Here is a 13,950-nt window from a genome sequence, read left to right as displayed (position 1 = left end):
AGCCCAATAGATCTATCTTTAAGATTCGCGTCAATTAGGGGCCATTTCCCTAATTCTTAGGTGTGATGACCCGAAATTTTTTGACCAAATTTAAACTTAATCTTTGTATGAGTAATATTTTCGACACGATAAACAAAGTCTGTAAAACTGAATCTCAAAATTTTTGAACTATTTTCATATATTCAAATACCTTTCGGTTATTCTCGACGATTCGCGAACAATTATATGTATATAGATACATATATATATACTATAACTTGAAAACGTAACAATGTATTAATTTTTTTTGATACCGTACATTAAACTTATTGGTTTAAATATTTATTTGAATATATATGATAAGTTGGAATATTAATTGCATGAATAACTTACGACGTATATTTAAAACGTGTTTATGAATGTTGAAAATATATATTAACTTGGTCATAAAACGATTTGTTATTATATATATATATATATATATATTAACAAATAGCGAGACAATGATTTATAGAAGTAAATGACCAAAACACTCGAAAGTTTAAGATACACTTTGAATGATATAGTTTATTGATAATTTAAGACTATATTTTGACAAAAGTACGAGTCACAAAACGTAAATTGCGAGTTTTCTAAGCGTACAAAAATGCGTTCGAGAAACCAGAACCGGGACATAAGTCGAGTGACAACGTAAGAGTCATCGGAACGAAAATTACAAGTCAACTATGCACATGAATTTAATATAATATATAATTAATTATTTAAATTATATATATTATATATATTATATTTAATTATGTCGACAAACAAGAAAACAAAAAATATGTGAGCTGGATCTGACGGTCATGCGATCGCATGAGAAATAGGCATAAAACCCATGCGATCGCATTAGTATCAGAATCAGGAATTATGGCTATAAATACCAGGTTTCTTGCGCATGTTTTTTTACACATATTACTCCTAAGTATTTATTTATTTATTTATTATTATTATTATTATTATTATTATTATTATATTATTATTATTATTAAGATTATTATTATTATTAATCTTAATATTTTTAGTAATATTATACATAAAATATTACGACGAGGTCATGAGCGTGTCACTTTCAAAACAAGCTTCAAACGGGATAGAACTAAGGAAATTATGGGTTATAGCTATGGAGGTTATGGGTAATGTTCATGGGTATTGTTCGCAAGTCAAACCTAGTATTTATCATCTCTGTTACGTCTACGTACTTTCCTGCAATATTGAATCTCAATATTGATACGTGAACATTTATATCATATCTTTTATATATTAATAGTGTATACATGTCTAGTGCTTGAGTATATATTTATACATGCTTGTATGCTAAATTTCGTCGTTAAATAGTTTATAATGAATCATGAATTAAATATATATATTACTGGTAAAAGGTATATGATATACATGTTTTCGGAAAGCTGGCAAAAAATCAATAACTTTTTATTTAGAAATCGCGTAATTTCGATGAACGAATCAAAAGATATGGTCAACTGAATTATAATTGACATTAATTGGAATTGCTTTTGAATCTGCAATTAAAATTTAAAAAACCTGTTTATGAGATTGATAAAATACTACTAGCCAAGTAAATGAATCCTTATATAAGGCACGTCTCGTTTTGTTGAACAATTGTCAAAATTGACTTTTTGAAATGACTTTTGATAACTTTTGTATGTCGATCTCGAGCATTAGGATTGTGATACACTATAATCCAACCTAGTTTATTAGACATGTATTGACCAACATATGTTCTCTAGGTTGAGATCTACGGTTAATCTTGCATTCCGAGTTACGGTCACTTTTTGATGAATGACCTTATGTGCTGCTAAGGTGATTTTCATTTGCTCCCTTTTTAATTGCTTTTGCAATCTATATTTTTGGGCTGAGAATACATGCATTTTATTTTAAACGCAATGGATACAAGTACATACTAAATTCTACACCGAGTTTGAACTGAAAATCCCTTAGCTTTGGTAACTAGTAATTGCCGGTTATAAGAACTGGTGGGCGCGAGTAGTAGTATATGGATCCATAGGGCTTGATATCCCCATCTGAGCTAGAGCACTAGCCTTTTAACGGACGTATGCTATTTGAGAAGCGTACACGTTGGTTTGCGTATATTATTAAGATGATTATACAAAGGGTATAAATTATATATACGTTAAGTTTAGTTACTAGGGTGCTCAATTTCGTAGAATATTTTGATAAACGTTTCAGATGAAACAACTGAAATCTTGTGATCCACCTTAATATACAGATTATGCGAAACACTAAAACTATGAACTCACCAACCTTTGTGTTGACACTTATTAGCATGTTTATTCTCAGGTTCTCTAGAAGTCTTCCGTTGTTTGCTTATATGTTAGACAAGCTATGTGCATGGAGTCTTACATGGCATATTTATCAAGGAAACGTTGCATTCACCAAATCATCACCATGTATCTTATTTTGACTGCATTGTCAACAGAATTACTATTGTAAACTATTATTTACGGTGATTGTCTATATGTAGAAATCATCAGATGTCGAAAACCTTTGATTTAAATATTCATTTATGGCGTGTCTTTTCAAAAGAATGCAATGTTTACAAAACGTATCATATAGAGGTCAAATACCTCGCAATGAAATTGATGAATGACGTATTCGTCCATATGGATTTGGAGCGATTGTCACAGTTGGTATCAGAGCGTTGGTCCTAGTGAACCAGGTCTTGCATAAGTGTGTCTAACTGATAGTTGTTAGGATGCATTAGTAAGTCTGGACTTCGACTGTGTCTGCATGTCAAAAGTTTTGCTTATCATTTCTTGTCAGAAATTACCTGTCTATCATCTTAAGTCTAAACGCATCTTATTGCATTGATTGCATAGATAGTGTATAGACAAAATTCATATCTTGGCATATCTATTACAGTAAACTTTGACTGCCATCTTCCGAAAATTTCTCTGTAATTTACGAGATTTTGGTATTATATATACATATGTAAATTATGTATTGAAGAGTACCAATCAAATTCTATAATCTATTTCATATCAAAAATTATCTCTCTGATTATACAAGATGGATCCCGTATCTAGTTCAAATTCCTTAAATTCCGACAGCTATTCCGATATGGATATTCACCTGAACTCTGAAGAAAGTGTAACCAGAATGGATCAACCAATCAGCCATCACCTATTCTGGATGAATTGGGGATGGGTTCATAGCCTACTTAATCATTGGAGACAAGAAGAAGGTGATCCCTTCCATCTACCACATTCACCTCTTGGCGAAGAACCTAAAGCACTTACCGGCGAACCTATTCGTAATACTATTTTCTCTCTCATTTCCAGAGTATCTCATCATGATTATATACTATCCCATATTATAAATCTTATTTATCCGATCGTCCGAGCCACCGATCATCCCGGTATAATAGAAGAAGTCAACGAGCTTCGTGCTCGGGTAGTGGATTTGAAGAATATGGTGCAAGGGTTACGAACACCAGCAGCAGCACCCGCAGCATAACCGGTACCACCATCATCCACACCAACAGGATCATTACCACCACCAACAACCACATCCGCATCACACGCCTCAACATCACAATTTGTACCTCGAATATCAACATCATACGCACCATAGGTACCAAGAAGTACCAGCAACGACAAACGATGAAGTATGGATTCATAACTTCATCGGAGAAACATTCTACGGCGATTATGTAATTTCTAAAGTTTATAGATTATCTATTCTAGCCTTAACCCTAAATCAGATAGAGTAGAAACTCTTATCCGAATGGTGTAAGATACAAGCTAGACTTGTTTTACCAATAGTATCAACAGTACCCTTAGCCTCACCAACACAGTCAGTGCTGTCAACATCGTCAGAATCAGCAGCACCTCTAACATCATAAGCTCCGTCAGTTCAAGAAAGCACCGTGGACATCATTACGAGTCAACAACGAGTATATTGTATCAATGAGTTATGAAGTAATAACTCAATTCATCTAAAGAATTTATATGTATATCTTATATATATGAATTTTAAAACCATCATGAATCTTTTTGTACTAAGCTATTACGTGTGAATTTTAAGGGGTAGATACTACTCGGTTAATTCATATTACTAATATGCTATGATGTACATCCTTCGTTAAAAACTTAACCATCGTTAACTACAAATATCTGTTTCAACTCAATGAATTCCATTTCATAATGAACTTAGTGTATTAATCAATTACATGTTTGATTTTACACTTTTATCTTCGATGTACTCGAAACTTTCTAGAAAACATCATTTATATCTTATGAAGTTCATAAGAATTCCACGAGCATCAACATCCTTCACCAAGGAATAAGAATAAATAATGAAGTATTGATTTCATTAGTGAAATACTCCGCGAAGATTATGTAATCCTTAATGGTTTAGAGATTATTCATTCAATTCAAAAATCAAATGAGCTTAATATGATATTAACTCATCAAATCTGTATTACATCTGAAGAAAATATACATACATATATTTTCATAAAGACGGTAATAAAAAAATTATTTTGTACAAAGTATTAATTGTGAAATCTTTAAAGGGTAGGTAATACTCAGGAAATATATAAGTTCACAATTAATATGTTATACTGTACATTCTTCAACTTTGATTCAAAAATTATTAACTATGCTCACAGCGATATATAATCGTTTCCATACAAATTCAATTACATATTCTGATTTTGAAAAATCATAATCCAAGCCAAGATTTAACAGAAAACATCACTCTTAAATTCTTACATTTTTCAAATGCTATACTTTGACTTCAAAACTGTGCTAGAACATCACTTCTATTCATAAACCTAGAAAAAAAAAAAGAAAAAAAAAATTGTATCGTTCAAAATTCTAGAACATCATATGTATCTTGACAATTACAATCTTCATGCAAACCCTTCAAACTTTTAAAAACACCTCGGATTGATAACCAACAATTCGGTTATGATAACTTTGAATGCTGATAAAGCAGCAAAAACTGTAAACGACCTTAACAGCCAAAAGTTTGATGATAAAGAATAGTGTGTTGGAAAAGCTCAGAAAAAGAGAAGGTTTGGAACTGGAAAACGGATTGAGCAAAGTATGAAGGAGGCTGTGGATAAATCATAAAGACTAAACCTGTCTTCAAAGAATCCAAATTATTCAGTATCTGCTGAAGCCATTAACAATACCTTGCTTCCGAATCTAAACCCTTGCGGACAATATTCTTCATCATCCTCTGATATTAGAAATTCTAAGATATCATCGTATCTTTCATTATAAATATCCTCCATATTTCTGGAGATAATTCCATAATCATTCTCATCGGAAATCAATTTTCTCCTTGCGATATCTGTGTAACATCATAAAAGAAACTATTTTAGTTTCTAAATTCTGAAACCTTCGAGTTTAAAATATGAATATTTTTGAAGTGGTGTTGGGAACTGAAGCATGAGTTAGTATAATATAATGACACTTGATCAACGTGATTATATTATAGTAAGTCATGCTGAGTTTCTAATGGAACGTGATAAAGGTTCACAGATCATACCCTCATTGTAAACCATGTTACATAACTCTTTCATTCTATTTAAACTCTAAACTATCAAGAAAATATTTTATTAATGATTCGGTATTTTTTGAGGTATTCTGGTAATTTGACAAGTCAGATTGTGCTATTACCGTTTTTTTTAAACATTAATTATGTTCATTTCGAAATTCATACCTACGAATTCTGGACCATTATTCGCTTGATTTAAAGTCGGGAAGATAAAACAAAAGCATGAAGCTTCAAAATATCAATGGGAGTATATATAAATCACAGTAAATTGGAGAGAGTATTAACTGTGGATGTCAATGATTATGGAAAGACAGAAGCAGAGACATCGAAATATAAGGGAAGATATAAAACTCAACAACCACCCAGAAATTACAAACCGTGTATATCAATGCGTATAGCAATATAAAGACACGGGAGAATGAAAAACACTATAACCCCAAGGTAATGGTAGAAGAAAATAACTTCCTCCGGTGGTAGATGAAAAAGAAGAATGACAGATATGAAAGTTAGGAGTATATCAAGAATCAGAACTGGATGAAGCATTTTTACAATCTTTTGAAAATAGGAAATGAGGAAGAAGATGTAAGAGTGATGAAAATAATGAAACGGAAGAGGTCAATTTATAGCGAAATATCAAACATAGCAATCGAGGCAAATTACGCATTTAATCAAAAGAAATCTTAATTTCCTTAAATTCCGAAGAATCAAATCTTATTTAGATTATGAAGATTTTCTATTCCTTAAATTACGGAAATCAATCATTAATACGTCAAGAGTTAAGACGAATCTCTATTCTCCATTTCACTCTTTTACGATAACTTCTCTCATACGCTTCGAATAATCGGATTATTTTATCCATATTATTCAACGGTGATAAAACTCTATTTATCAACACATATACGGCATGAAAACATTTTTATTGTTAGTCATGACAACCTCACTCAAATTTCGGGACAAAATTTCTTTAACGGGTAGGTACTGTGATGACCCGAAAATTTTTGACCAAATTTAAACTTAATCTTTGTATGAGTAATATTTTCGACACGATAAACAAAGTCTGTAAAACTGAATCTCAAAATTTTTGAACTATTTTCATATATTCAAATACCTTTCGGTTATTCTCGACGATTCGCGAACAATTATATGTATATAGATATATATATATATACTATAACTTGAAAACGTAACAATGTATTAATTTTTTTTGATACCGTACATTAAACTTATTGGTTTAAATATTTATTTGAATATATATGATAAGTTGGAATATTAATTGTATGAATAACTTACGACGTATATTTAAAACATGTTTATGAATGTTGAAAATATATATTAACTTGGTCATAAAACGATTTGTTATTATATATATATATATATATATATATATATATATATATATATATATATATATATATATATATACTAACAAATAGCGAGACAATGATTTATAGAAGTAAATGACCAAAACATTTAAAAGTTTAAGATACACTTTGAATGATATAGTTTATTGATAATTTAAGACTATATTTTAATAAAAGTACGAGTCACAAAACGTAAATTGCGAGTTTTCTAAGCGTACAAAAATGCGTTCGAGAAACCAGAACCGGGACATAAGTCGAGTGACAACGTAAGAGTCATCGGAACGAAAATTACAAGTCAACTATGCACATGAATTTAATATAATATATAATTAATTATTTAAATTATATATATTATATTTAATTATGTCGAAAAACAAGAAAACAAAAAATATGTGAGCTGGATCTGACGGCCATGCGATCGCATGAGAAATAGGCATAAAACCCATGCGATCGCATGAGCATCAGAATCAGGAATTATGGCTATAAATACCAGGTTTCTTGCACATGTTTTTTTACACATATTACTCCTAAGTATTTATTTATTTATTTATTATTATTATTATTATTATATTATTATTATTTTTAAGATTATTATTATTATTAATCTTAATATTTTTAGTAATATTATACATAAAATATTACGACGAGGTCATGAGCGTGTCACTTTCAAAAGCAGCTTCAACGGGATAGAACTAAGGAAATTATGGGTTATAGCTATGAAGGTTATGGGTAATGTTCATGGGTATTGTTCGCAAGTCAAACCTAGTATTTATCATCTCTGTTGCGTCTACGTACTTTCCTGCAATATTGAATCTCAATATTGATACGTGAGCATTTATATCTTATCTTTTATATATTAATAGTGTATACATGTCTAGTGCTTGAGTATATATTTATACATGCTTGTATGCTAAATTTCGTCGTTAAACAGTTTATAATGAATCACGAATTAAATACATATATTACTGGTAAAAGGTATATGATATACATGTTTTCGGAAAGCTGGCGAAAAATCAATAACTTTTCATTTAGAAATCGCGTAATTTCGATGAACGAATCAAAAGATATGGTCAACTGAATTATAATTGACGTTAATTGGAATTGCTTTTGAATCTGCAATTAATATTTAAACAATCTGTTTATGAGATTGATAAAATACTACTAGCCAAGTAAATGAATCCTTATATAAGGCACGTCTCGTTTTGTTGAACAATTGTCAAAATTGACTTTTTGAAATGACTTTTGATAACTTTTGTATGTCGATCTCGAGCATTAGGATTGTGATACACTATAACCCAACCTAGTTTATTAGACATGTATTGACCAACATATGTCCTCTAGGTTGAGATCTACGGTTAATTTTGCATTCCGAGTTACGATCACTTTTTGATGAATGACCTTATGTGCTGCTAAGGTGAGTTTCATTTGCTCCCATTTTAATTGCTTTTGCAATCTATATTTTTGGGCTGAGAATACATGCACTTTATTTTAAACGCAATGGATACAAGTACATACTAAATTCTACACTGAGTTTGAACCGAAAATCCCTTAGCTTTGGTAACTAGTAACTGCCGGTTATAAGAACTGGTGGGCGCGAGTAGTAGTATATGGATCCATAGGGCTTGATATCCCCGTCTGAGCTAGAGCACTAGCCTGTTAACGGACGTATGCTATTTGAGAAGCGTACACGTTGGTTTGCGTGTATTATTAAGATGATTATACAAAGGGTATAAATTATATATACGTTAAGTTTAGTTACCAGGGTGCTCAATTTCGTAGAATATTTTGATAAACGTTTCAGATGAAACAACTGAAATCTTGTGATCCACCTTTATATACAGATTATGCGAAACACTAAAACTATGAACTCACCAACCTTTGTGTTGACACTTGTTAGCATGTTTATTCTCAGGTTCCCTAGAAGTCTTTCGCTGTTTGCTTATATGTTAGACAAGCTATGTGCATGGAGCCTTACATGGCATATTTATCAAGGAAATGTTGCATTCATCAAATCATCACCATGTATCTTATTTTGACTGCATTGTCAACAGAATTACTATTGTAAACTATTATTTACGGTGATTGTCTATATGTAGAAATCATCAGATGTCGAAAACCTTTGATTTAAATATTCATTTATGGTGTGCCTTTTCAAAAGAATGCAATGTTTACAAAACGTATCATATAGAGGTCAAATACCTCGCAATGAAATTGATGAATGACGTGTTCGTCCATATGGATTTGGAGCGATTGTCACATTAGGCTACCAGACTTGAAGGGCGATATTCGGTTTAATAATCCAACCATAGAATGTAGTTTCGCATACTTGTGTCTAATTTGTAAAACATTTATAAAACTGCATGTATTCTCATCCCAAAAATATTAGTATTTAAAAATGGGACTATAACTCACTTTCACAGATTTTTACTTCGTCGGGAAGTAAGACTTGGCCACTGGTCGATTCACGAACCTATAACAAATATGTACATATATATCAAAGTATGTTCAAAATATATTTACAACATTTTTAATACGTTTTACTATTTTAAGTTTATTAAGTCAGCTGTCCTCGTTAGTAACCTACAACTAGTTGTTCACAGTTAGATGTACAGAAATAAATCGATATATATATTTTCTTGAATCAATCCACGACCCAGTGTATACACGTCTCAGGATAGATCACAACTCAAAGTATATATATATATTTTTGGAATCAACCTCAACCCTGTATAGCTAACTCCAACATTACTGCATATAGAATGTCTATGGTTGTTCCAAAAAATATATATACATGGGTCGATATGATATGTCAAAACATTTGCATACGTGTCTATGGTATCCCAAGATTACATAATATATTAGAATACATGTATAATACTGATAATGCTAAAAACGAACATATATTTCATAGCATTATTCCCCAAGAAAGACAAGCTTTTAGTTGCAATTGTTCTATTTACAAGTAATATTCGTTTAAATATTAAAAGGTGAAGACAAAAGACAGATTCGACGAATTGAAGACGCAAACGACCAAAAAAACTCAAAAGTACAAAATACAATCAAAGAGGTTCCAATTATTGATAAGAAACGTCTCGAAATTACAAGAGTACAAGATTCAAAACGCAAAGTACAAGATATTAAATTGTACGCAAGGACGTTTGAAAATCCGGAACCGGGACCAGAGTCAACTCTCAACGCTCGACGCAACGGACTAAAAATTACAAGTTAACTATGTATATAAATATAATATAATATATAATTAATTATATTAATTATATATATATTATATTTATAAAATAAATCGTCGGCAAACAAAGAGCCAAATGTGGGTGAGCTGTAAAAACGATCTCCGCGACTCGCGGAGTTTGAAGAAGGAATGGGCCGCGAGTCGCGGAGCCCCAAAAACTGAAACTCCCTATAAAGCCCAACGAATTCTGATCAATTTTTCATCCATAATATATATCCATCCATCTATCTATACGTAAATATATATATATATATATATATATATATATATATATATATATATATATATATATATATATATATATATATATATATATATATATATATATATATATATATATATATATATATAATTTATATTTTAATTTTAATTTTAATTTTAAATCCTAATAATAAGGGTATGTTAGCGAATGTTGTAAGGGTGTAAGTCGAAATTCTGTCCGTGTAACGCTACGCTATTTTTAATCATTGTAAGTTATGTTCAACCTTTTTACATTAATGTCTCGTAGCTAAGTTATTATTATGCTTATTTAATCCGAAGTAATCATGATGTTGGGCTAATTACTAAAATTGGGTAATTGGGCTTTGTACCATAATTGGGGTTTGGATAAAAGAACGACACTTGTGGAAATTAGACTATGGGCTATTAATGGGTTTTATATTAACTAAACAATACCTTGTTAATTTAATATACAAACTTATAATTCGACGTATTTATATATAACCACATACGCTTGACTGGGTACGGTGGGCGGGATATCTATAAATACCAATAATTATTCATTTTACCGGACACGGAACTGGATTAATAGTTAATAGACTTGTTGAAACAGGGGTGAATTACATTCAAGGGTAATTGGTGTAATTGTTAACAAAGTAGTAAAACCTTGGTTTACACGCAGTCGATAACCTGGTGTATTCATTAAACAAAGTATTAAAACCTTGTTACAATTCGAATCCCCAATTAGTTGGAATATTTGACTTCGGGAATAAGAATAATTTGATGAAGGCTTTCGCTCTTTATATTTATGACTGATGGACTATTATGGACAAATCCGTATGGACATATTAAATAATCCAGGACAAAGAACAATTAACCCATGGGTATAAAACTAAAATCAACACGTCAAACATCATGATTACGGAAGTTTAAATAAGCATAATTCTTTTATTTCATATTTAATTTCCTTTATTTTATATTTAATTGCACTTCTAATTATCGCATTTTTATTTATTGTTATTGTATTTAATTGCACTTTAATTTTCGTACTTTTTAATTATCGCAAGTTTATTTTATCGCACTTTTATTATTCGCAATTTCATTATCGTTATTTACTTTACGCTTTAATTTAAGTCTTGTATTTATTTTTAATATTTTACATTTGGTTTTAACTGCGACTAAAGTTTTAAAATCAACAAACCGGTCATTAAACGGTAAAAACCCCTCTTTATAATAATAATATTACTTATATATATATTTGTATTTTTATAAAAGTAAACTAATATAGCGTTAAGCTTTGTTTAAAGATTTTCCCTGTGGAACGAACCGGACTTACTAAAAACTACACTACTGTACGATTAGGTACACTGCATATAAGTGTTGTAGCAAGGTTTAAGTATATCCATTCTATAAATAAATAAATATCTTGTGTAAAATTGTATCGTATTTAATAGTATTTCCTTGTAAAATTTAAAAGCTATTTTATATACACCTCGCATAACTATCAAATACAATATGAGTTAGCTAGGATATGATTTATATAGATTTGTTACAATATTTCCCGTAGCTACAACAATAAAAAAATATCCAATCTTATTTTACCCATAACTTCTTCGTTTTAAATCCGTTTTGAGTGAATTAAATTGCTATGGTTTCATATTGAACCATATTTTATGAATCTAAACAGAAAAAGTATAGGTTTATAGTCAAAAATATAAGTTACAAGTCGTTTTTGTAAGAGGTAGTCATTTCAGTCGAAAGAACGACGTCTTGATGACCATTTTGAAAAACATACTTCCACTTTGAGTTTAACCATGATTTTTGGATATAGTTTCATGTTCATAAGAAAAATCATTTTCCCAGAAGAACAACTTTTAAATCAAAGTTTATCATAGTTTTTAATTATCAAACCCAAAACAGCCCACGGTGTTACTACGATGGCGTATGTCCGGTTTTACGGTGTTTTTCGTGTTTTCAGGTTTTAAATCATTAAGTTAGCATATCATATAGATATAGAACATGTGTTTAGTTGATTTTAAAAGTCAAGTTAGAAGGATTAACTTCTGTTTGCGAACAAGTTTAGAATTAACTAAACTATGTTCTAGTGATTACAAGTTTAAACCTTCGAATAAGATAGCTTTATATGTATGAATCGAATGACGTTATGAACATCATTACTACCTCAAGTTTTGTGGATAAACCTACTAGAAAAGAGAAAAATGGATCTAGCTTCAAAGGATCCTTGGATGGCTCGAAAGTTCTTGAAGCAGAATCATGACACGAAAATAAGTTCAAGTAAGGTTTCCACTCGAAATAAGTTTGTTATAGTTATAGAAATTGAATCAAAGTTTGAATATGAGTATTACCTTGAATTAGAAAGATATCTTACTATAAATAAGAAAGATTTCTTGAGATTGGATGATCACTTGAAATGGATTTGCAAGATTGGAAGTAAGCTAGCAAGATTTCTTGAAGTGTTCTTGAATGGTTGTTTTTATGATGATTAAAGCTTGTAATTGAAGCTAAAAGATGGTGAAAATGCTTGGAGATGATCAAGTATGATGTTAGGAGTATTTTGAGAGAGAATTTGGAGTGTAAGTATGAGAAAATGGAATGGAAAAATGGGGTGAAAACATAAAAACGAAATTACTTGTTATAAAGAAAAAAAATCCTTAAGTTTGTTTTTATCTCATTAGTCATACAAGTTGTTAAATAATGGTTCCACATGTTTTTGACTCTAAGATGGCTGCTAAGAATGAATGATTAAAGGTGTATATACCAATAGTAAATACATCTAGAAGCTATGTAATGTACGAGTACAAATACGGGTGTACACGAGTAGAATTGTTGATGAAAACGGATGAGAATGTAATTTTGAGCATTTTTTGCTAAGTAGAAATACTTTGATATATGTCTTGAAGTCTTTCAAAAGTGTATTAATACATCTTAATACACTACATGTATATATATTTTAACTGAGTCGTTAAGTCACCGTTAGTCATTACATGTAAGTGTTGTTTTAAGACCTTTAAGTTAACGATCTTGTTAAATGTAATTAATCCATTATTATTATACTTAAATGAGATGTTAAATTATTACATTATCATGATATTATAATGTATGAATATATCTTAATATGATATATATACATTAAAATGTCATTACAACGATAATCGTTACATATATGCCTCGTTTCGAAATTCTTAAGTTAGTAGTCTTGTTTTACATATGTAGTTCATTATTAACACACTTAATGATATACTTAATTATCATTTTATCATGTTAAACATAGTGTATCAATATCTTAATATGATTCATATGTATTTAGTAAGACGTTGTTATAACGATAATCGTTATATATATCGTTTCGAGTTTCTTAATTCAATAAACTCATTTTTATGTATATCACCATTGTTAATATACTTAGTGAGATACTTATCATAATCTCATGTTAACCATATATATATATATCCATATATATATCATCATGTAGTTTTTACAAATTTTTAACGTTCGTGAATCGCCGGTCAACTTGGGTGGTCAATTGTCTATATGAAG

The sequence above is a fragment of the Rutidosis leptorrhynchoides genome, chromosome 4, assembly GCF_046630445.1.
Source record: "Rutidosis leptorrhynchoides isolate AG116_Rl617_1_P2 chromosome 4, CSIRO_AGI_Rlap_v1, whole genome shotgun sequence".
Lineage (NCBI taxonomy): Eukaryota > Viridiplantae > Streptophyta > Magnoliopsida > Asterales > Asteraceae > Rutidosis > Rutidosis leptorrhynchoides.
The sequence above is the reverse complement of the archived record's forward strand: the minus strand, read 5'-3'. Positions refer to the sequence as shown.